Raw genomic sequence first — 21,613 nt, 5'->3', positions numbered from 1 at the left:
GAGAAAGAGGAGCCGTAGTGGAGGGCTACGGATTTCGACCACCTGGGGGATCTTCCTCCCTTCCCTTACGGCGCGGTTGAGGTGTGCACAGAGCAAGTGTGACAGATGCGCCTTTCCCTTCCTGTGAACCAATTCAATTCAATTTACACCTCTCTGGATAGAGTTTTCCTTCGGCATTCGACCCTTGCAATGGCCGAGCTTTGTCACGTACGTGTTTCCGCGTGCTTTTTCCTTGCTTGTAGTGTTGCTGCATCCTTTCCTCCGGTGTCAAACAACGCGCACGCGGCGAATATCGTTGTGTGTTTTGCTGCAGCGATCGCACCTAATTAGCGCTGTTTTTGAAAAGTCTAACCTAATATATGTCCCAGTCAAAAAAAAAAAAATCAATGGGTCCAATGGGCAGACCAGTCAGATTGAATTGGATCTGCTAATCCTAAATGGTTTGTCCAATGGGTACTGTACAACACAACAGCTTTCTTCACTCCCAGTTGGGAAGACAAGTTGGTTTCTTCACTCCCAATTGGGACGCCAGTTGGTTTCGTGACTCCCATTTGGGACTGAAGAAACCAACAGGGCATCCCAATTGGGATTGAATAAACCCATTGAGCTAATGGGAAACCCAATGGGTTACTTCAATCCCAATTGGGACGCCCATTTGAAACGAATTGGGCTTCCAACCGTGGTCGGGTTCGAACCCGGGAACTCCGACTACTGTGCCGGAGTTCCCGGGTTCGAACCCGACCACGGCGGCTGCGTTTCGATGGAGGTGAAACGAAGTGGCGTCCGTGTGCTGTGCGATGTCAGCGCACCTTAAAGATCCCCAGGTGATCGAAATTATTCCGTAGCCCTCCACTACGGCTCCCCTTTCTCTCTTTCCACTTTCACTCCCACCTCCCTCCCTTCCCTTACGGCGCGGTTCAGGTGTCCACATAGCAAGTGTGACAGATACTGTGCCTTTCCCTTCCTGTGAACCAATTAAAAAAAAAAAAAAAAAAAAAACTGGGCTTCCCATTCGCGATTCCAGCAATCCATGCGGCACCTGACGGCAAAACCATGCAAACACGCCATAGAGGTCCAGTAGCAGACGCCCCTTGGTCACGCTATGGAAACCCGCTAGCAAAGCGCTCGTAGCATCGCGAAAAAGGACAAAACCATCGGCAAACCGATTCTGCAGCCGTTTCGCAGCACAGTGGCACATTGTTTTATGCATTTACTTCGTGATTCAGAGATCGGCGCCAGAGAATCGATGCATTTTCAATCTCCGCGGAATACATATTGAAAATGTCGTCTCGTCAGTTTTTGTCGTACGATTGCTTTCCTGGTACCAACTGCCTTCTACTAACCTTCCCACCCAGACGGCCACTGACGTCCGACGGACAACCGAACTCGGCCGCAACTCGGCGGCCGATTTCGGACGTCCGCCGGAATTCCGGCGTACGTACGAAAGCGGATGGTCGAATCCGTTCGCCCAGCGGACAGCCGCCGTACGTCCGCCACTGGATTTGCTTTTACACAGCTATGATATAGTTTGTAGCCGTCGAGCTCGTCTGAACTGCGTATAAATCAGTAATGCCGTCAAGTCTGCATTATATGATACCAGTGCGAATCGATGCGATAGAAAGCGTTTCCATTAAACAGATTTTTTTTATTTTCCGCATGTTTCACCGTTGAATTCTTCCATCAAAAATTTTTGATGAAAAGTTAAATGACCATTAAACATTTTTCTATCGTGATGCTTCGGTGAAATTTTAATCAGTGGCTGAATAGACGCAGCAAGAAGCAAGCTCAAAAAGAACGAAACCGAACCTATCTTCAAAAAAATCTGAAATGAGCCAATCCAATCCACCTGACAAGTTGAAGTTTAGTCATGGAAGATGGCTTCACGTTTCCGTGTTCTGCATTTTCTGCGCAGTTACAAATACCTACGGCTGTAATGCACTGCTAGCATTGTTTTTGCTGTGGCTTGGTGCGGCTGGCACACTTTGTTCACCCGCCGATTCCAAAGTAAGTATTTCAACGAACTTTTGTTTCTTTAGTGGAACTTTTCGATGCACCGATGGTGCTGAGCTTTTGGGTAAGGAAACAGCTCTGTAGAGCAGCCGAACGGTCGAGTGTTTTAGGCGAGACTGACAGGATGGCTCCGCGCCGACTAACTAAAGTGCAGCCTCAAGTCTGAGGGCCATCTTTCTCGGCATTACTGGACGCTGCGCCAGTAAGCCGCGCAACTTCTCTGTCTCTGATAAAGGAGTGCCTGCCCGAGCTTTAAAGGAGTTAATTTGTTAACCATGCGCAACGTGCTGAGTTGTAAAAACTATACGAGAAATCTTTTGCACTCCTCGAGCCTATCGTGCGACATGCCTACACTTGTGAAAACGTCGCGAGTTTTTTTTTTTTTTGCTTTTTTTTTAATGGACAACCGCTGATCTTTCTCTCTCGAGCTTTACGGCAACTACAGTTTCTAGAAGGAACGGCTGTAGCTACTAAATAACTAAAGGTTTAGTACTCTCCTTCAGCTTTGACAAACCAGGACAGCACCTTGCGCATTCTAAAACAGCGCAAAAGAACAGGGACGAGAGAACGAAACGTACTACAACACGAGCGCTTTCTCAAAACGTACAACACGTTTCGTTCTCTCGTCCCTGTTCTTTTGCGCTGTTTTAGAATGTATACATACCAACTCGCCCAGGCTTCTATTATGGCACCTTGCGCATGTTGGTTATGCTTGTGGGACCGAACCGCGCAGAACAACCGGACAAGGAGATGAGAGAAAAAAAAAAAGTCAGCACTTGTCTTTTTCTTGACCCGTTGTTCTGCGCTGTTCTGGCACGAATTTGACATACCGCCGCCGCGATACAGTTGGGCTGTGAGCTCTGGTGCCTGCAACGCCTTCTTTTACGCAAAACAGGTATACTGGGAGGCCATGCAAGCCGCGGGCTCAAAAAAAAAAAAAAAAAAAAAAAAAAGAAAAAAAAACGAAAAAAAAAAAAACGAGCTGAGCAAAAGTGAGATGAAAACAAAATTGCTGTTGCTTTGTCCTTATAGATATTCAAAGGCTCCTAAGAACTTCACTGCATTATTGACAGCGAGATAATGCCAAAGCTACACTAGAGCCATGCAGCACCTTATAGTGCATGATACTGAGCTTATGTCTTGCACTGAAAGCTCTTACCATGTTCTTAGATTATCATATTAAAGTAGCTTTAAACCCATGTTTGTTAATGCAGTGATAGCCATAAATTGAATCTAGGGCATCATGCTCACATACAAGGCTTCTGATAACCGCCGGTCACATGATGTGGGCTATAGCAGAAACCTGTACCTGGTCATCTTACAAACATTTGTGCAATTGATGCTTTTAATGTGTTGTAAAAGTTTTTGTGTTCTGTTTCTGTATGGGAATGCTTTCCTTATTGAAGGCTAACATTTGGCTTGCTACAGCAAAACCTGTACCTAGTCATCCTAAAAACAGCACCGCAGTTGGTGCTTTTAGTGTGTTGTAAAAATATTTGTGTTCTGCTTCTGTATGGCAATGCTTTTCTCGTTGAAGACTAGCATAAGGCTTCCAAAAATTTTTCAGATGCCATTTGCTGTAGCCGATTTCATAGGCCAACAGGAAGCAGCACTTTGAGCATGGAAAACTCATCCACGGGGGAAAAACAGCAACATCCCTTTGCATTCTCATTTCTTTGGTATGGCTAAAAGTGAGTATTGTATCATTATCTATATTATTAATATTGAATCATGATTGTCAGTGTTGAAGTTGTTTGAGCGTGATGATTTTAAACACACAGGACATCCCTTCGACAGGTTTTAGCTTGTTTACATGTAGGATGTAGAACTGGTTTCAACAAACTTTATGCAGCAAATTCTTTTTACATTGTCCACTATGTTACTTTTTGTCATTGTCCATTGAAGTAAATAACCATTATTTTACGTTTACACTGTCGTCCACTCCTAGCTTGAATGGGAAGGTGTGGCATGCAGTTTGCAAAATAGCAATGCATCCGTCACAGCCATGCATCAAGGATAAGTGGCTTGTGCGTAGAGGGACCAGTCGCTCCAGCTTCACGTCATCTGCCTCTTTGCTCCGGTGTGCAGACGTGCATTGAGGCAAAGTGGTTTATGTGTAGAAAAACCAGGAGCTTCTTTGTCACATCTGGCTGTTTGTTACGGTGTGCAGATGCTCATCGAGGCAAAATGGCTGATGTGTAGAGGGACCAGGAGCTGCTGCTTAACGTCCTTTGCCTCTTTACTACAGTGCACAGCCGTGCATTGATGCTAAGTGGCTTGTGCATGGAGGCCCAGCAGCTGCAGCTTCACGTCTGCCTCTTCGCTCAGGTACGCAGGTGCGTATTGAGGCAAAATGGCTTATGCATAGAGGGACCAGGAGCTGCTGTGTGGCGTAGCCTGTATATTTGCTATGGTGCGTATCGAAGTACAGTGGGGGGGACTCATGTGTAAAGGTACCATGAGCTGCTGCGTCATGTCGTCTGCCTCTTTACTATGGTGCGCAGGCATGCATCAAGGCAAAGTGGCTTATGCGTAGAAGGACCAGGAGCTGTTGCTTCACATCTGCTATGATGCGCAGCTGCGTATTGTGGGTGGTGGTGGAAAACATTTCCATCAGATACAAATACAGGAGGTTACGCACTAGCTGACCCTGGGGGGGCCTGTCCTGACAAAAACAAGGGGTCCCTAGTTTGGAACCCCAGTGGCGGTAGAGGGACTAGAGGCTGGTACTTCACGCTGTCTGCCTCTTCGCTACGGTGTGCGGCTGCGATGGATGCAGTGGCATCTCGAAAAGTGCATGCCACGCACTCGCATGTTCAGCCTAAGAGTGGGCGACTGTGTACCTGCTATAGCTTTGTTATTCATAGAATAAAGCTAGACCAAGTTGGATAAATTATAGCTCACCTCATATGTGGTCAGCAAAGAAAAGCCACTCCAGATAATCTGGTGCATTTACTGCCATAGGATTGTTATTCATATACATGCTACTGACAAGTCAGATTCTTCATCAGAAATGCCAGAAAAACAACCAAGGGTGCGTCTGTAATAGTCTAGATTGCTCTTTCTCTGCAGACTTGAGTCAGATGTGTGTTCCATTGCTGTGGGTAGGACAGGTGTGAATCTGATTTTAAGCTTGCAACAAGTATGTTATTGTAGTTTAAAGGCAAAACGGTACTAATAATCGTAGCCCCCCGTGGCCTTTATCCCCTTTTAATAGTGTTGCCAGACACTGGGTTATTAGTTTACTCTGCACTGTTTCTGTCTAGTTAATGTGCAGAGATGTACAATATATTTATATAATACTTGTAGTTGTCGACTTTGCACTTAGAAACATTGTAGCGTTATCTGATGTGTTGCTTTCATTCTTTTAATGATTTCTGTAAGGGATCGGTGGGTATGCTAGGCATCATTATACAGTCTACTCTTTTTGGGTCACTTGTTCAATGCCCAGCTGCGGCCGTCTCCCACTTGCCCTCGGGCAGGAGGCGGGGAGATGCGCACAGAGAGGCAGCTACAGTAGCTACAGTGCTTAATGGAAACGTAGGCAGAGATGGAAAGAAGTCCCTTCTTTTGAGGACTTTGCTGTCGCACTCGAAGACGCGGGGACAGGCAGTTCTCGTTGCTGCGTCATGTAGGGGGCTAATTTTTATTTAAGGAGCTTTACGAACAGTATACACCAACTAAGGGGTCCTTAGTACACTGACTGGACCCATCACCCGGAGGCAGCACAACTTTGAAATGCGCACCTCTTTTGGAAGAACTGCTTATCGTTCAAAGAAAAAACACTCAATTTGAAGGGTGTAAGGCCCTCTTCCTTGTTGGGGAGCCCACAAAAGTGACAATTATTCAGTGCAGGCGCGCTGAGGGGGGTTTCGTTGAGGATTCCAACCCTGGATGTCAACAGTGGTGGGAGACGGCGGCGTTGAGAAAGGGCAAGTGTGTAACAGTGACGGTATGATGCGGAGCGGGAGGATGTGGGTTGGCTCTTCTGATGTGGTCCGCAATGGTGCTGACTCGGACGCCAATAATTGCCCTGTAAAAAGAGCCGCCAAGGATGCAAGCTTTGGGCAATGGTTGCGCACGTGGAACACCGTTTTAATGGGTTCTAATTTTTTTTTCTTTTTTTATTTCCTAGGGGAGAGAGTTTGGCATGTGACCTAGTGAGCCAATCATTTCGAGGTCCATTCTCTAAATTCCGTTTGTTGTGAAACGAATTTGTTGTCCTTTTTGCATTGCTTGTATTAGGGAGAGGGTGAAGAACCTTATGAAAGTGGAAAGACATGCCAAAATGTTTGTTAGCCAGTCATGTGTGAGTTCGTTGTCATTGGGGATGAGAAATGTGGACGGAGTCCCGAAGTTAATGAAACGGCCCCGCGGCCTGGAGAACTCGTTCTGAGCTAGATTTTGATCTCTTTCCTCTTCGGCATAGATCATGGTCATCATTTCACCTGTTGTAAATACGTACATTCATGTATAAAATTTTCAGTTCATCTTCCTCTCCGTGTGCAAGTTGTTGTGGCCAGATGCAGTAAATTCACTATTTTCATTTCTATATAACATGCCTTTCTGAAGATGGTGAGCTCTTTTGTCCAATCCTGTAAGAAAGCAGCAAAGCACTCCCAAATCTTTCACAAAACTGTGTGATATCTTTAATGCTAACTGCGGCTTGGTGTCACTCAAAACATGTAGTTGAGGTAGATTTCTTCCCCACCCCCCCTCTTTTTGTTCGTTCAAATGAGGACCAGCGGACACTAACTCTTGCTTTTGTAATGCCCTAGGCCCCGCCTTAAGGCAGTACTCCAATGTCAATACCATTTTTATAGCTAGGCTGTCCAGCAGCACTAATGTCTTTTATACACTTCTTTTACTAATCTCTTACCCAAGTGGTGGCTTATACTGCGGGGGCGAAAGTCTCTGGACAGTATGTCTGGAGATTTTGGACTAGAATCGTGATGTAAACGAATTGTGACCTTATTTCTCTTGCACACATGAAAGAACTAACGTTCAACTTTCACATTGACAAGTGTGGTCCGAGTTTCCTGGTCGATGTGAAAGTTATGTGCTTTGATAGCAGTTTGTGTAGTCCACACACTTTTGTCCCCGATATTACATAGGGGCAAATTAGGCGCCTTTACAGGGGCAGTTTCTTTGGCGCCCACTACCTTCCCCATAAAAAAGCTAGTGTTTCTTGTGAACAGCTGGCTGCATATATAAAGACCATTATTTTTTTTTGTAATTTGTTGTGCGTAGTTGAGAAATCCATGACATACATGCACAGCTGGTTGCCAGAATTATGCAACCATATTTCAGTAACTAGCATCCATGCTGCATGCTGCCGGTAATACATCAGGAGCTTGTGGTTGTCAGCTTTTTGTGTTTTGTGTAACTATAAGCCTTGCTATTGTAATGTCACATATTGCGCTGTGGGTAAACAAATAACTTTACTTTTAACTCTTGTAGAAGCATGAGCACTGCGCAATCACTGCGGAGGGCTATGCTTCCACATTGGGCTTTAGCCACATGTCAAATGTCTGTCTTTATTCTGCTGCAACAGCTTGCATGTTATCAGATAAGTTACTTCGTCGCAGCTGCTCTAAGGAGACGCTTTCTAGACGCTTGTAGCCTAGATGTTGATGTCGATATACCCCTGACACGCCCAGGGAATGTCTTCGGTAGAGGGTACATGGAAACCAGCGAAATGTGCAGTTTACAGAACAAAAAGGTAACAATTTTAAATGATTGTATTATTCATCACTTCTTTTCAGAGCAGGAACAATGACTTTAGAAATCTGCCTGTTAAACCGCTCAAAATGCAGGTTTCTGCCGCCAATGCGTACCTGTGTAATACTGCAATGCTCTGGCTGTGCTTTATGTTCATATACAGCATCCTTTATGCTTAGTTTCTCTGCATGTGCACTCCATGTCTTGGGCATTGCTGAGGGCGCATAGCAGCAAGCATAACATGCTATGTTTGGTCAGAGTGGCATGTTCAAAGAGACGACATAAAAACATTAAAATACTGAATGCCAGGTTCTGGTCAAACTACATTTGTATCTTTTGTTATTCTGCATGGGTTTTGCTGCAGTTATATGACCTTTCTATATAGAATGTGACAGTTCTGAATGGAGATGCAGTGCCATCTGGAAAAAGCAATTGAGAGAAACTGGCAGTTGCCCTTGGAGATGTGTAATCAAAGTTCAGCACAGATAACTTGAATTTCATTTTCCCTTCTATTGCAGGAGGAGCCCAACCTGCTCTTTCCATCTTAAGCCTGAAAGACCAGCAACAGCTGATCGAGCAAATGCACAGGATAGTAACTGCTCCTGGAATCCCGGCCTGCGGAGGCCGCCCACAGAGAACTCGATCATCTCTTCGCTAATTCCGAAATATTAGGTTTCAATAAATACCTTTTCCTCCACCACCTCCCCAAGGGAAGAGCTGTCACGGCCAAGGATAATTAAAAAAAATTATTCAAGTAGATTCTTAATACTCCAGTTGGCCTGCATTTTACCGTGCCATTCCTTAACATCGATATTTTTTTAGTGTAGACTATTTATGCATGCAGTTTTTGCAATAAAGCCAAAAAAAATGCTTTTTTACAACCTCGCATTCTGGTATGCCTATGCACTTCGCATGTTTTCAGGAATGGTGCATTTGTGTAAAGCTCAGCTAGCATATGTGCCTCTGATGGAAGTTTTAATTGCACACTGCTGTTCAGTGCTTTGTGTGTGAAAGTAAAGCAGACAACAGGAAACTTGAACCTGTTGCATATTATATTGTCTGCTTTACTCTCACGACAAAGGCATTGAGCACTAGTATGTGACTGAAATTTCCATGGCACATGCTTGCTGAGCTTTACACGAATGTTATTGGTAAGTTTTTACACCAATAGTGGGCCCTGCAGGCAAGTTCCGGGAAACGTCCGAATGTCCGCCTCCGGCTGCCCGCCGGACGTCCGTGGGACGCGATCCGGATCCACGAACGATAGTCCGACGGACGTCCGCTGTACGTATATCGAACATAACCGGACTTCCGTCGGATGTCCGAAGGTCCGAAAGCGGACGTCCGTCGGTCGACCGTCGGACGTCTATGGCCGTCTGGGCCAAGGGATGGAACACCTACTGATAAGTACGAGTGAACAACAATACGTACTACGCATGTTCGATCCTTCTCGCGTCAAGTACAAAATTCGATCGGCGCACGTATAAACAACTCCTAGTTTGTGACAGCTTGATCATAGCGCTTTTTAAGCTAGTTCTGCTGAGAACGTCATCACCAAATGCGCATAAGGGAGCACTCTACGACGATCGGCTTAATTCTTCGCCGCGTCAGGCAGGCGTCTCGAGATCTGCAGGCAACGCAGCGCGTGACTGCCCTCGATCTTGTACCGCACGTGTTACGGAAATTGGGTCCGTTGTGTGATCGCGCTCGCCTATGCGGCCGCTCACTTTTAGCGTTGCAGCTTGTCACTCTTGATTAATATCACAGAATCGGTATTAGTTTTGTCGGCGACAGGTCTCTGACAACCGCGGTGAACTGATCAAGCCGACACTTTTTTTTTTTTTTAAATATATTCTCAAATAAAGCGCTATAATTCTCTGGCGACAGAGCTCACTTACAGGGCGCTCATTTGGTGAAGGGATTGAATGCGTATCACACCTCGGCGATTATCAGAGCAGCGTGTAGTGATGAAAAGTCCTGAAGCCTAAGGATTATCGTCTCAGCCGCAAAATGAACCCGTCACGCCATCAAGGCCTAAAGGCATTTAAAATGCCTTGAAATGGTTTATTACCACAGCCAGAAACGGTCTGATAGCATTTCAAGGTAATTCATTCTTTAATGATACCATACGGCTTCATTTTGCGGCTGAGACAAAAATCATTTGGCATCAGGACTTCTGACCACGACTGTACATAACACGTCAAATCCAAAATTAGCTTAATTACTGATATATTAATCAAGGAATTAGGGGTCACTCAATTAACTCAAGAATATACTGAAATCAAAGCTTATCTATGCCAGTGCTCAAAATGAAACTTAAATGAGCTCGCACAGTCTCTTGAACTCAAGTTCTTGATGGCCCTACGTATACACACGTGCCTTTCATCCATCTTGTCCCGGTCAAGTTTAGTTCTAGAATATTTCAATCATGTGATATACGCTGAAGTAAAAGTGGAGTAAACATTTCACAGTAAGAAAAGGATATCAGTAAAACAAATGAATGATTTTACAGATATATCCAAACATCACCTTGTCAACTGCAGCATAAATGACCCCGTGAATAAGTGAGTGAATGCAGACTGGCCTTACAGAACTGATGCACACAACCTTCCTTGCACATACGTAAAGTGTGCTTTCTTGGACACCTGGCGATTAATTGCAAGAAATGATTTGCGGCTGCTCTAAAGGCCGAGACTCATAAGACAGCTGTCAAGTGGAGCTTGATAGGATGAGGCCCATTAGCTGTACGAGAAAGCCAACATAATAATCAGTTTTTCGTGTTTGATGACACACTATTAAAGGTAATGGCTTTCTGCATAGCAGCTAATATTTATTTATTTCCACAGCTTCTTGAGAATGTTTTTCTACATATGCAGTGCACGAGAGTATTGTAAATGTGCATAAGCACTCGCTACATAACCGGGTTAGAACAATTGGAACATGTACACACAGAATAAAAAAATCCAGGTAAGGGTTGCAATGAGCCTTCAATTCAATCTTTATTCAACATTTTTACAGAAAAATGCAGGGAGCGGGGACAAAAAGATGCTCTACGGCAAGCTTGACTCAGTTTGAAGTTGACTCAGCCTCAGTTCGCAAGCAAACATTTCAACAAGAAAATATGTCTTCACCTGGGCTGAAGAGAAGTCTTGTTGAAATGTTTGTTTCCAAACTAGGCTGGCCCTCAACACTTGTTTTTCTTTGACACTAGATGACCAAGACTTCCATTTGTTACTTTTCCAATGCTCTATTTTCACACTGCTGCATACAAGGTTAAAGGCTCATCATCTGGCACAAGCATTAATTGTTGTGTGCCTCCTGCACTTGATATCAGAGTTCTTGTTCACTTTGCAGCAGAGCATTTCTAACGTTTATACCCAGCCGCACATTCTCTTGCATCCTCCTAAACGTTAAATAAGCCACTCAGTCTAGGCAACAATCAACTCTGAGCCACAAACCTTTTTCAGTAAACTGCATGCTTATGTTAACAAAGCACTAATGCATCAATGTCTAAATAGTAGTGACATACTGTACCTGAATACGTGCTTGTGCTCGACATAGAGTTCTCTTGAAAAGTATTGCTTTCTGCACCTTTCTCACTTTTCCAGTTTACACCTTCTGAAGCCAAGTAGGCAACAGCAACAAGTGTGGCATTGTTCGAGTTAAGTGGAACTATAAATGGGTATCAGGTAAAGAAAGAACACAAGATATGACAGCCATGTAACATAAAGCATAAGTACGCATTATTAGCTGCTCTGCAGTGCAGCTTACATGAAAAGTAAAACTACTTACCACATACAGACAAGGTAATCAGCACAGCCTTTGCCTGGAACATAGTGTTTCCGCAGTCCCTGAGGCCACACTTTATGCTTTCACTTGGGGTCGACACATGAGTATCATCCATCAATGTTTAATATTAGAGCAGTGTTTTCCTGCTACAACTTCAGCATTGCTGGGATCAGCTTGCCATGAGCAGGAACTGTGTTGTTTTCTCATGAGAATGCACAGTCAGACATTACATATGAATTATTTTTATTACAAACCAGTGAACGATACACTAGTTTTCTCCCTAACAGCTTTGCACTGTACTTCTGTGTCCTAATCTTTTAACAGCTATAACAAACACATAAAGTGGCCATGTCCTCATTTATAGAATAATACAGGAAGAGGAAGGAATGGAGGAAGAAGTCATAGAGGAAGTTGTTTAGGCAGGTGCTGGAGGCATGCATCAGTTTGTGAGTGGCAGACCTGCAGAATCCCTACTGCACAACAATAACATACATATTAACTGACAAAATATTACTGCACTTACCGAAGTAATGTTTTTCAAATGAACACCAATCTCCATCAACAATAGCCATGCAACACTAGTGAAAATCCAAGCACAAAGAAATCTCAAGAGAATGAAATAAAATACAGTGTAAGAATTTCGATCAGGCGAACCTTCGCTGGGCTTAACAAAACCAACAGCAAAAAGATTGAAGGAATTGAGCTAATTATCTGAACGATGTATGAAATGTGGAAGAGGTTGGCAATAAACTGATGGGCTTGTGTAAAGACGTAGGAAGCCTGCTCGTCACCATAAATCATTTTTAAGTTAAGAAATCAAGCTTAAAACCATCAGCTACAATGTGTGGGGTACATGAGGTACTAGAAAGTGTTTAACTGAAAAATCGTCACTGTATGTCCTACAGATTTAAACCTTATGTGGACTTAATGTACAAAATTAGCTTTAATGTACAAAATTATAAAGTATTTACAATCACAGATAAGCACAATGCTAAGCTTTAGAGAGGCTAGTTTGACAGTTCTTTACTAAAGATTCGATGCCCGAATAAATATTTTTACCTCCTCCCAGTGTCGACTAAGAATGCCCGACAGCTTTTGTAAAGGAACTGTGATGATTTGTGCTTGGTACACTTTTACAAACGCATCTTTAGGTGCCTAGAATGCAGCACCGTCATAGAATATATTTACACAAGATACAATAATCATCACTGTAAAAGACAAAGCTGACTCTTTTAGATGGCGTTCAGGCGAGTTGTGTCACCTAACAACCGTTCAAGTGCTCCATAATTGAATTTAATTTACCAGTTCATGGGCACAGTACCCAGAGATAGGAAACTGGAGTAACCCGATGCCTATCTTGTGTATCTCAACTGAGTGTTTTTATCTGTAGCCATTTTTGCATGAAAATAATATAAAATTTCCTTTAGGTGTTTAAGCAATCCTGGCTAGATTACAGACAGGTTTACTTTTAAGATTCGAGTAAACCATGGATGTCTGATGAGAATTTTGCATGAACTGCGTTTGCACAGACTGCAGATGCATAGTTTGTAAAATAGATAAAGCATCAAAGTTTATTTCTTAGTCATGTAAGCATCATGCTACCTCCAAGCTCTAAACTTCTACAAGGTAAAGAGCACCCTTGTCCTCAAATTATAAGATGTTCTAGTCTTTAGGGGTGTTATTTGGATACACTAGGAGGCTGAGAAGCAAGCCTTGTTGTCTGGTAAAGATGGTATGTGCAATAATTGCAGTGAAGCAATCCTTTTGATATCTGAGCACTCAAAAGAATGTTCAGTGTCATAGACTTGACTGTTTTCCTGTCGCCCTCTGTGCCGCATATTCCACACGCACGCATCCGCCGGTCCTCTCGCAGCTTTCTGCAGAAGCTCTTTAGCCTTGGAGGCTTCAGCGAATTAAGTTGATGTGGACGGCAGGCCTTTTCAGCTGCATTGTTAAAAAACACAATCAGAAGAATGAAAAATACTAGCAGTAGATAAAAGAGCGCTGTGGTTCACAGAAATTGTATAAAGATAAAATTATGGTGAAGAAAGCCTCTGTAAACAGCGTACAAATAGAATAATTCACAAGGAAGTTAGCAACTGAAATTTAAGAAACAAAATGATGCAATTCTTTTACCAAAGATATGTAACATCTTAAGAAACGTGTTTAAAACAACACAATAAAAATAACAATCATATGCTGTTCCACAGTACAGTAAAAAATGTCTACGACCCTAAAGAAAGGGCAAAGTGGCTCTTCTTGTACCATGCTCGAGTTATTAACCCCGAAATGCAGAAGCATTATCTTCCTCAAAGAGAATTTCTTTATCTCTTGAAATATCTTCCTAGTGGTACTTTGCAGTCTATAGAGAACAGGATATATATCATGTAACCAGAAAAGTTTCAATCTCAGAACTGGTGCCAAAAAAATGAAAAATAAAAATAAAGGACTCTCTTGCCACCCATCCTACAACAGCGGTGCTCCCTTGAAACCTGGCCAGTTAAAAAGTAATGGGTGAGATACCATTTACTTTCCTGTCTGCCTTTTTATCAATTTTCTTAGCGCCTTTTTTTCTTTTCTTTTTAACCCTGGGTTGGAAGTACTTCGTCGAAATGTAAACACAAGCCAGACGGGCGAGCAGCGTGTGAATACGACACAATGCGTTATTTATACTAACAAGCTTCTCGGTCACAGACTGCCTAGCTGCGGGAGCGAAAATTCCCGAGGACCTCGCTAGAGAACGAGTTTATAGTATCCGATAGCGTAGACATAGATACACACGCGAAAGAGGCGACGCAGAGCGCAGGCTTTTCGATGGCATCACTAATCACGCTCGCATTCTCGAGGAAAGCAAATGCATACTTGCACGACACAGACAGTCGGCGTAGCGACATAACACGTAAACGCAAGACATCTGCGTACTGAAATTGACACCGAGCAATGCAAGCGGCACCATCAACCATGAAATAATTCTTTTACTAGTTCTGTGAAATGCGCTGTTAATTTAAACGCACTATCGCGCACGAGGTAAATATAATAAAAAAAAAAACAGAAAAAAAAAAGGTTTTACATCTGAGCGCTATCAAACAGCGGCAACAAGCGCGACGACCGGAGGCTCGCACGATGAGCGTGGCGCCTTTCCATTCACGCTGAATAATGGCGAAATCGTTGAAGTCCTTACCTGTAGCAATATGTAGACACACTGCAGTGCCAACGTGCTTCCGTCTCTCAGAAGCATCGGCGACAAACGTCGCTTTTCTCCACGGTAGATTGCGTAAACATGTTCGTCAGCTGATCACGATTCTTTGAGGATCTTCAGCGACGCCGGCGCCTGAACTTTGGTCTGATAGTCTCTGGTACACTTGGATCATGTCAGAACGAAGCGTGAACCGTGACAAACGCGACCACTTTTCACAAAACACTACAAATTTCGTCACTAACAAGGAACAGCAATACATTGTCAAGTTCTACGGATGGATGATGGATGATAGTGGCTCTGCCCTTTGTATCGGACGGCAGCTTGCGCCGCCTAGCCAAAAAAATTAAAATAAATATATTTATCTCTTCCCCATTTTTAGCTTCTAATTCGCCCGTATCTGCCCCCCTCCCTTTTTTTCCTCTCTTTATTCTCTTGACTTTTTCCACCAATCCTCTAACCTCTCTTTTGTTATCAGAACGCGTTCCTCATCCATTCGTCCATCTTCCCCAGTAAATCCCAGCGCTCTCTCCAGATCTGCCGCTTTTTCCGCGGGAAGGGCAGGACGAAGTTTTTGGCACCTTAGAACAACGTGTTCCGTTGTTTCCTCAGTTCCGCACGCCGCGCATAATATATCTACTTCCTGAAATTTTTTCCTGTACGTTCTTGTTCTGAGGGCCCCTGTCCTAGCCTCAAACAGCAATGAGCTCCCTCGTGAGTTGTCGAATAAACTTTCTTTCTTTATATCCTGTTTTCGAGTTCTATACATACCCAATGCTGATTTTCCTTGCATTCTTTCCTCCCACATTTTCCTTTCTGCCTCCTTTACCTGCTTTTCAATGCTGCTGTTTTGCTGCGGTGTATCTCCAAACTCTAGGTACTTAAATCTGAGCTTTCGGGTTCTGTTAGTCCATTTCGTATTCAGGCTTTTCATGAAGAGGTGCTTGTACATTTTTCGTGCCCACCTTGATTCCTCCATTTCGGTTAGTCTCTGATCATATTTTAGTTTGCTAATTGCCTCTCTAACCTACATATGGCGATGGCGATGGCGATATGGTCGTACCCTTTTGAACGGGCGATCACCCAGTGGGATCTGACCAGAAAAAAAAAAAAAGAAAAAAGAAAGGAAAGAAAAGAAAAAAGGTGAGTATACATGTTAGTTCACTCCACGTCTTTGCGCCGCTCCGGCCGCACTGCTCCTCGTGCCCACCAGAACTCCAGCCGTCTCTTCGTACATTACACGACTGCACCAAGGGATTCTACCAATTCTACTCCGCTCCCCTCTTCGGGTGACGCCGCAGCCCCGTCGGTGCTTCCTTGATACTTTGAAAGTTACGCCAACGACTGAACTTTGCCGCCGCCGCGCTACCTCCTCGCCCCTTGCGCACCCCTTTGCTGAAGGCCGGCTCCGGCTCTCCGCCCGATTTCCTGAGCGACGATTGGTCTCCCTGCCGTTGCCCTTGGAAACCGACGCGCGTCCGGCGTTTTCCTTGTGTTTTCTTTTTCCTTCGCGCCATTTGTCTCCTAGTCTCGGCGAGCGAATATTGCGCGCTGTGCTTTTATTGCAGTGTGCAAGCTCTATGCCGTGCTGTTGCGCGTAGAACTGCAGCAAATGGCCTGAAGATGGTTATGCGGTATTCATGATATCTCAAGTGAAAGCGTGACGGCTTGCGCACGAGTCAATGGATTCACAAGACTAGTCGCAAGAAGTTTATTCATAGAAAGAACAGAGTTGTTTGCGACGTAAGGTGCCTTTCTCACTCCCCGTAATAACGCGTCACCTGACGCTGCGTTTTTTATTCCGGCTTGCTCCTCAATATTTTTGCGGTGGCAACATGTTCATTGTATAAATATGAGGTAGCCCTCTGCAGCATGCTGAATATTCTGCGAGGCTCCAAGGCTCCATCATTTAACACGCTTCGACTTCTGTACAGTCAGAAATAGGGCTTTTTGCTGTCAGAGATAACTGGAAAATTACAGTCTCTCGATTGCATTTGTCGCTATTATGCTAGGATCCCTTGCCTCCTTCACTAAAAATCAAAATTCGGGCTTGTAGAGGAGCTAGCCTTTCCAGCTTGTACTTGTAGTGTGCGTCGGTTACTCGGGAGCAATGAATGCTGGCCCTGAAAAACTCTTTGGCAAGTAAACCCGAGGTATTGCGGTAATCTGCACTAGTTAGGTCGTACGGCATTTTTTTTTTCAATTCTTGAATGTGTCTTGCCATGCTTTGACGCACGCGTGGGTTAAAAAGTATGCATTCGTTATATCAGGGATACGGCCAATGTGCAGGAGGTGTTCACATGATCACACACGCTTCACTTTGACCATGACTACTAGGCGTTGGCAGGTTACCATCGCTTTGAAAGCTGGAGCTCTAAAACCACGATTCCGCGTATTCATTTACTGCGAGAAAAGTTCCTCATCGATGTCAAATCAGCCGGAATCATTGCATCAACTTTCTGTATTTACCAAACTTAAACAATCTATAATGATTATAGTTATGATGTAAAAATAGGGGAACATTTTGCGAGCAACAATTCTTAGCACTGTAACATATTACTCATTTCAATTGTATGCAAGAAGATTCTTTTTCACCTAGCCTGAGTGATTAACTCATCGTTCTATGTTCTAGCTACATTTCACTGAAGACGTTTGAGCCGCCAATATTACACGAACTTTAAAAATCAAAACAGGCCCAACGAAGTTCCATCAATATTCTCTCACCGACCTGTCCTGAAGTAAAGGAAGCCTCCTCGACAGAGACATGAACCTCGCGCTGATAGTATTCAGTTATTTCTGTGGCCTTTTCCCAGTTCCATTTATGAGAAAACAATAAAGTATAAGAATTAAAAGTCAATGTATCGTTGTCTCGTTCGATATTGTGAGATAATAAAGATATGACTGACAACGTAAGTCAATGAAAATTGAAGTATATCAATGGGTCATGGGACGGCATCAGATTAAATAGTGATGGTTATGAATAATGATAGGTAATGATGGTGACTGTTATGGATAATAACAGTAAATGATAGTAATAGGCCCGGATAGTGAGGTGATAGTGTTCGTTGCGGATAGGGACAGTTACAATAGGTCACTGGCATTAGTAGATATAGTGATAGATAGGATAGTGATAGTTAGAATTGGCAGTTATATGCTTTCTCATTTCCGCACGTTGAAGACCTATGTGCACCCTGTAATTTTTTATTTGATTGTTGCGTTCAATGAAATCACGCTCTTTTACATAGCGCATGAGGCCACAGCATGCTTGCTCCAGAACATCAGTGTGTCGGCAATAGGGCCCACCACTTCTCCCAGTGTACCCTGCTGTCTTTTAACCACACGCGAAGTCAGTGAGTGGCCGCGTACTCATAAAATTATTTAATTCCTCCATCAGTATCATATCAAGAGGGCCGTGGCAAACCTGTTCCTTGCCTCGAAGCGGCAAGGAACAGCTCAAAAGTTGGTTTTATACATAATTAACGCAGATTATCGCGGATCGCTAATTAGCACAGTGCCATTACACTTGGCCTAAGCTTTCCAACAGTATACGGTTCGATGTTGCAGCTAAAATTTAGATTTTAATTGAAATCTACTAAATATCAATTAATTTGGCCCAGTAATTGATCAAATACATGTACAATTAACCAATACTCCAATATCATGGTTGATCACATGACATATACTATGCTTAGAGAGATAGCTTGACAGTAGCGAAATAGACTAAGTCCTGTTTTGACCTTCTCTGATATTGAAGTTCAAAGCACCAGCCTGGATCGTTTTCCGAAGTTTTACCGCGGTGACAGAATTCACGCTCTAAAAAAAATACAGTCAGAGGCAGTACTAGATTAGGTGCACAAAGTAAAATCTTATCATGTGACTTAAAAAGTGTTTGCAGTACAGAGGCTCTGCAGCACATAACTCGCCTGAAAGCTTTGTTTATCAGTATTCCCCATTCAAACAGTTCTCAGAAGAAACGGATCAATTCATGAACCTTACTTTCGGCATTCTCAATGCTTTTCTCGCAATTTTTCAAATATTTGGTGCACTCCTGGAGCGCAGACCTGGCCCAAAAGCTCGCGCTTCACTCACTACTGCGGCCGGCCGGCGGGCGCCAAGGAGAAAAAGCGTGTCGTGCGCAGCGCTCGCCGCCGCCGCGCGAGGAGAATCGAGGAGGAAAGCGCGGCGCGGAGGAGTGTCGCTACTTTCAAGTTATCAAGGGATTTTAGCCAAGGGCGACCGGCAGCGACGCCGTGCAAGGGGCGGGAGAAATCGCAACACATCCAAGTATCATGTGCTCCAAAGTTTCCTCCTCCACTCCGCAGAGGGCGCAGTCGGATGCGCACTTGCTAGTGAACCTAGATCGCCACTGCCGCGTCCTCAAGGCTCCACACCTGGCTTCAGCCAGTAGCCCGCTCCCCACGGAGTTGTCATAAAATGGTTCTGGGCTAATCCATGTCTTCTGCGCGCTGTACAATGCCAGGGATGACTTCTTCTTTGCCCTGCGCATCCACTCAGCTGTCTCAGCTTCCTTCGCCTTCAGCTTGAGCTTCTTCCCCTGGCTCACCGCCGGTACATCCGAGAGGCATACTGTTGGCAGATGGTACCGTCTCTGCAGCCTCGCTATCCGCCTTGTCCACTTCGTTGCTATTCCAGCATACACCAGGTGGATTGATTAGCGTCTGATGTGCCAGGTTACTTGCCGGGAGGCGCATCAGTCGGTCCTCATATTTTGCTTTGGCCGCCGCCTCTCTCGCTGAGAAAGAGGACCATCCGACCTCGCTTTGGTCTCCCTCCACCGCTATGTGTTTGGGCACCCCTAAAGCTACCCGGCAGACTGCCCTCTGCTGTCGCTCAAGAAACTCCCGGGTGCCGGCGGAGATGCACAGAACTGCATTTGCATGTGTCAGCGCTGGCACCGCCACCATTTTCCATAGGGCTCTCGTCACCTCGTAGCGGTTAAACGCCCAGAGCGACCGACGACCCAACATACCCTTACAGCGAGCCGTTTTCCCCCGCATTTCCCTCTCGTGTTGCCCGAGGTAGTTTGCCCCTGCCGACAACCGGACGCCGAGGTATTTGGCGGAATCCACCCTCTCTATCTGATTTCCCTGAAGTTCCCACCTGTGCCCGCTCAGCTTGTCCCTTTCGCCCCATGCCATCACTACACACTTTGCTGGGCTGAACTTCAGTCGACGCTCGCTCATTCCCGTAGCACAAATGTCCAGTAGTCTCTGTAGCTCTTCTGGTGTCCCTGCGATGACCGCAAAATCATCGGCATACACCAGCGCTGGTATACGTCGCTCGACCTTCAACCCGGCCTCTAGATGCTTAAAACGACATGCGTGCCCAGACACATCCAGCTGCTCCGTGACCCCTGCGACGTACAACATGAACAGCAGTGGTGACAGTGGACACCACAGTCGTAGCCCCTTCGGGCTCTCCAAGGGGCTAGTCCTCTGACCCGCCCACTCCACGCAAGCTCTGACATCGGCGTACAGCTCTTGCAGTAGCTCGATGCTGGACTCCTCAAGGCCAAAACCCCGCAGGATGCTCCACAATATGGCTCTGTCCACATTATCATAAGCCTTAGCGATGTCCAGGTACGCCACGAAGAGTGGGTTTCCCGTCTGCTGTGCTATTTCTATGCACTGTGTGAGGACAAATAAATTGTCCTCAATGCGCCGTCCCGCCCGGAAACCATTTTGGAGCTCCCCAAGAGCCCCATTTCTCTCTGCCCACGCTTGCAATCGGGCCTTTGCCACCTGTGCGGCTACTCTGTACAATACCGGGGTCACTGCTATTGCCCTGTAGTTTTCCAGGCACACTTTGTCCCCGGTCCCCTTATACAGAGGCTTTATTCTTGTCTGTCTCCAGTCCTCCGGGATCTTTGCATCCTCCAGCACCTGTGCGACGGAGTCTTTCAACTTTGACTGTGCCTTAGGCCCCAGTGCCTTGATCAGGCTCATGGGAATGCTATCACACCCCATTGCTGTCTTGGCCTCCACCCTCTTCACTGCCCGTTCCCACTCCCGATCCGTAGGTGCTGCACGAAGGTCTGCCGCAAGGTCTTCTGCTAACTGTTTTAGGGGCTCGCTCATCTCTCTTCCTTCGAGCTCCGTGTCCACCGGCGACCCCTTCATCATGCACCACCACTTCTCCAAGATTGGGACACAGGCCGGCCCTGTAACCGCCTCGCCCCCTGGGGCCGCTTTCAATGCTGCTGGGCTCTGGGTCTGCTTTGTCTCCTTAACCCAGCGCCAAAAACGCTGAGGCGCTGCCGGCCCGCTGTTCTCAGCTCATCCATCATCTTGCGGTTAAAGATGTGGAGCCTCGACCGGGTCAAAGCCGCTGCCTCCTGTTTCCGGGTCCTATATATGTCCCACGCATTGGCAATGACCTCCTTGTCCTGCCCATTGACAGCTTGGCGGTGTATTCTACTCGCCGCTCGACGCCGGAGTATGGCCGCCGCAACCTCTGGGCTCCACCAAGCTTTCGCCCTATGATGGCCTCTGGTACGCCCCCTGTTTTTTTGCTGTTTGAAATCCCCGCTAGTCCCCGCCGGCCGGTGGCCGTACTGTTTGGTTGAAAGTTGCGTATTCCATCGCAGTGTGTGTGTGTGTGGGAGGGGGGGTGGTAGGTTTCGCTTGAATATCCTCACAAGAAAGGGTACCTGTTTAAAGAAACTAACAATATTCAGTAAAAATATAGTGTTAACTTATTACGGCCAATTCATTTCTGCGAATGCATGTTTCTGCCGTAGTTTCGCACCACGTGTTTCTGTGTCGCCATTGCCGGCTGTCGTCGCGGCGGCATTTTTTTTTTCTTCTGTGCGGGTGCACGCAACTATGCTCTAATGCCAAGCCGCTGCCTCCTGTTTCCGGGTCCTATATATGTCCC

The 21,613-nt window shown here is 45.3% G+C and overlaps 1 long non-coding RNA gene across 3 annotated transcripts; it reads left to right on the top strand.

The window, feature by feature from the left end:
- Positions 1–1,832: 1,832 nt before the first annotated feature.
- Positions 1,833–9,032, top strand: LOC146200472 (uncharacterized). Of its 3 annotated transcripts, none has more exons than XR_014705250.1 (4): positions 1,833–2,004; positions 3,578–3,701; positions 4,181–4,338; positions 8,250–9,032. It is a non-coding gene; the product is annotated as an uncharacterized LOC146200472 (long non-coding RNA). The 3 variants fall into 3 exon arrangements; XR_014705249.1 differs by having other exon boundaries at positions 4,181–4,346; XR_014705248.1 differs by lacking the exon at positions 4,181–4,338 and having other exon boundaries at positions 1,845–2,004; positions 8,250–8,776.
- Positions 9,033–21,613: the final 12,581 nt, after the last annotated feature.

The sequence above is a fragment of the Amblyomma maculatum genome, chromosome 2 (assembly GCF_055883805.1).
Source record: "Amblyomma maculatum isolate TAMU_Amacu chromosome 2, ASM5588380v1, whole genome shotgun sequence".
NCBI lineage: Eukaryota > Metazoa > Arthropoda > Arachnida > Ixodida > Ixodidae > Amblyomma > Amblyomma maculatum.
Note: the sequence above shows the minus strand (reverse complement) of the source record. Positions and strands in the feature narration are given on the sequence as shown.